The sequence below is a fragment of the Penaeus chinensis genome, chromosome 31, assembly GCF_019202785.1.
Source record: "Penaeus chinensis breed Huanghai No. 1 chromosome 31, ASM1920278v2, whole genome shotgun sequence".
Taxonomy (NCBI): Eukaryota; Metazoa; Arthropoda; class Malacostraca; order Decapoda; family Penaeidae; genus Penaeus; species Penaeus chinensis.
In genome coordinates this window covers 14,376,265-14,380,595 of record NC_061849.1, presented here as the reverse complement: position 1 = coordinate 14,380,595, position 4,331 = coordinate 14,376,265, and the positions used below count along the sequence as shown (strand labels likewise).

Sequence of the window (4,331 nt, the reverse complement as noted above, 5' to 3'; positions counted from 1 at the left end):
TTTGTCCGTTTTATTCTTTGAGGTAATGAACTGATGATGATGATGATCGGAAGTGGAGGTAAAGAATTATGAAATGAGATTTATTTCTCTTTCTATCTGTGGGTTTGTGTTTTCTGCTGAAGAGTATGAGGTATGAGTTATATGTGCTTTTATAAGTTATACATAAAAAAATAGGCGAGTGTATGCGTGCGTGTGTGTTTAGTTCGATCCCTGAAAAGTAGCTTGTTATTAATGTAAAACGTATTTCAAATCCAGAATCTACTGTAACTAAGTAAATGATTCACATTACATAATGCACGTCACATTGTTAAAAGTGCTCTACTGTCAGAAAATCTACACTGTAACTAAATAATCGTCTTCACATATTTTGATTATATTCCTATGGTTTCCTGATTTCTTTGACATCGCAAGCTATAGGAAATGGGGCTATTATGGTATGAATGAAAGCAATACATACGGAAAGCTTACATACGTATATACACAATGAATATAGAGGTGTGTGTGTGTGTGTGTGTGTGTGTGTGTGTGTGTACATATATATGAATGACTATATATACATGTACATTCATATATATTTATATTTGTATATATACATATGAGCATATATGTATATAGATGTGTAATATATATATATATATATATATATATATATATATATATATATATATATATTTGCACACACATACACGCACGCACACACGCTTGCAAGCACGTACGCACACGCACACACACACACACACGTATGTGTGTGTGTGTGTGTGTGTGTGTGTGTGTGTACGTGCGTGCGTGTGCGTGTGCAAATATATATACATATATATGTTCATATGTGTATATATAAACATGTATATATGAATATATATTTATATATAGACATTCATACATATATGCATATACATACATAAATACACACACACACATATATGTATATATGTATGCGTGTGTGTGTGTGTCTGTGTGTCTGTAAGCGTGTGTGAGCGTGTGCCAGAAATGAAGAAGCGCCAAAGGAGAGGAGACAAGAAAACTAGAATAAAGCATGTGCCATGGTCGGTTTGCTTATTTATCTTCCTGTTTGTCTTTTCTAATCTGTACAAGAATTGGATTTACACAAGATTATTCACAAGCCTGCTATACGACTGAATAATATATGTGGCACCTTTATATATGTATTCGTATATGTATATCACGTCTAAGCACAGAGAACGATTCACATACATGCTAATATACACATACAGATCCATGCATACACACAAGTATATATATATACAGTATATGTGTATACAATCAGATACGAGTATATATGGAAATATTCATACATACAACTATTATCTCAGGTACAATCCAACCCAAAATGATTTTGTAAGAGAATGTAAATTCCCTCTCTGACAAGACCTCGAACACACTCACTCCAGGTTAAAAAGGATGGCTACACGACTCAATAGTAATACTGACTAACTAGATTCTACAGTAATTTAGCTTTATGGTATGATAGCGTTTCAAAAATTTAAACAGGATGCTAGGTTGGTAAGGTTATTTATATGTTCACGATAGAATAAGGCAACTTGAGCATTTTATATAGAAATATAAGCACTTCCTCTGACAAGGCCACAACACCACTAGACCATTTGTCCCACTAAACGACATCTTACGGTCCACTAAACGAGCTATCTAACCAGAATGTACACTGTCTCCATGGACACTGCCTTTATACTCACACAACCAAATACTATTTTATAAACAAATACTATTTTAGTTGGTCGTGTACAGTTCCGTTTAGTTTCCGATGTGAGTGGATTCAAGTACACGCCAGGGAGGTTATTTACATTTCTACTTAATATTCGTTACAGCATTTATTCCATCTTTTAAAAGTAAGGTGCCATGCGATCGAAAAAGAAAAGATGCCATTTTGATAATAAATATTGGTTCTGTGTGATCTGAGGATGCAAGAAAGAACGAATAGATAATTAATTAAGAAGAAAGTAAAGTAGATCCTAATACACAGCCATTCTTTAACTACAGAGCCACCAGGGAGAAAAAAGAAATGACAGCCAAGGATTTATATCTCTCATTGAATCAATTATACGCACTGGGATGAAAAATTGATCGTAAGGCGAGAATCCTGCCGTCCAAAGATGATTAAAGACCGAAAAGCAGCCTTCGGGAAGAATTAACCGATAGATAAAGAAACAGGGAAGTGATGTATAGTGAGGGGTCTACCCCCCCCCCCAACACCATTGGGGGGGGGGGGTTATATACCATTAAGTTTTAGTGGCCGGGGGAGGGGGGAGGGGGTGTCAGCCTCCTCCTTCTGCTCGTTGGTTTCATTTTCCTTTCATTCGCTTTCACTTTAGATTTACTATACAAATAAATCTCCCTATTTATATGTTTATTAATTTATGATATATATATATGTGTGTGTGTGTGTGTTTAACTCTCTCAATATATATTGCAAGATCTTTCTCTCTCTGTCTATCAATTTATCTATCTATCTGTGTCCGTGTGTATGTACGTATTTGTTCGTGTGTGTGTGTGTGTGTGTGTGTGTGTGTGTGTGTGTGTGTGTGTGTGTGTGTGTGTGTTATATATATGCATGTGTGTATATATATGTGTGTGTGTGTGTATTTTATTATACGATTATATATATATATATTAAATATATGTATACAATTATATATACATATATATACATATATATATACATATATAGGTATCTCTTTATATATAGATATATATATATGTGTGTGTGTGTGTGTGTGTGTGTGTGTGTGTGTGTGTGTATGTGTGTGTGTGTGTGTGTGTGTGTGTGTGTGTTATATATATGCATGTGTGTGTATATATATGTGTGTGTGTGTGTGTATTTTATTAAATGATTATATATATATATATATATCAAATATATATATATACAATTATATATATATACATATATATACATATACATACATATATAGGTATCTCTTTATATATAAATATATATATATGTGTGTGTGTGTGTGTGTGTGTGTGTGTACATGTACACACACACACACATATATATGCGTGTGTGTATATGTGTATATATACATATATATATATATATATTCATAAATACATACATTAATAATGTATATATTGTTAAGGATATAGGGTTTACTCTTGTTTCTTGATTATATTCTTTGGAAAAGTTTCAAGCACACAATTAAAGGATCTTAACCAATGTTTTTTTTTTTTTTCAAGAATAAATAAACAAATAATCTCTGAAAGAAATATATTGCACATCATGATCTTCAATTCTCATATTATTTGTATTATGAACAAAGAGTCACAGTGGAAAAGAGGAGTCTGGTTGGTCTTAACATCCAGGGAATCTATTTCTTTTTGTTTCTTTTTTTTATATAAAATTTAGTTTTGATACAATTATCTCAACGAGATGAGTACCATATTATAAAGCCAAATGAGGCTATTATAAAGCTAAATGATCATAGGATGTTTTAAAGATGTATTGAAAAGTAATAGCAACTTGATGGGTTGTTTTACCTTGAATGTCGTGTGTGGAAATGGGTTGGAGACCAGCCTTCACTTAGTCTTGAATCATATTCTGCGTCATTTTAATTGAAAATGTTTATGCAAAACAGTTTTACTTAGTAAATCCTTTTACAGTCCGTATTTGTTGTAATTTCCTTAAATATATATATATATATATATATATATATATATATATATATATTTGTGTGTGTGTTTATTTATTTGTTTATTTATTCATACTTCCATTTCGGTTGATTATTAGTCTGATGAGGAATCCTTTTGAAGTATTGTTGCCCCGAGTGGATGCCCTTCTTTTTATCTCGGACCATTTGTGCAGCATCCGATCTCGCGCTGGAGGACCGACTCTCAAGGTCCCAAGCCGCTCGCGGTACCGCTGCACCACAGCGGCCACTATTCATATATTTGTGTGTGTGTGTGTATGTATATATATATATATATATATATATATATATGTTTGTGTGTGTGGATGTGTGTGTGTATATATATATATATATATTTATATATATATATATATTTTGTACATATTATCTGTATGTACATATATGTGTATATATGTATATATACATATATATGTATATATATACATATATACATATATATATACGTATATATATATGAATGTATATATATATATATTTATAAATGTGTATTTATATATATATATATATATGTTTATAAATATATATATATAAAAATGTATATATATGTACATATATATATATTCATATATGTGTATGTGTGTCTGTGTGTGTATGTGTGTATACATACATACATACATACATACATACATACATACATACATACATACA

The 4,331-nt window shown here is 31.5% G+C and overlaps 1 protein-coding gene across 3 annotated transcripts in view; it reads left to right on the top strand.

Moving 5' to 3' along the window:
• LOC125041893 (organic cation transporter protein-like) overlaps positions 1 to 361 on the top strand; it is a 25,770-nt gene extending 25,409 nt beyond the window's left edge. For all 3 annotated transcript variants that reach the window (XM_047637274.1, XM_047637273.1, XM_047637276.1), the window contains one exon: positions 1 to 361. This exon is cut by the window's left edge and continues 404 nt beyond it. The gene's annotated coding sequence lies outside the window, so the exon portion shown is untranslated.
• Positions 362 to 4,331: the final 3,970 nt, after the last annotated feature.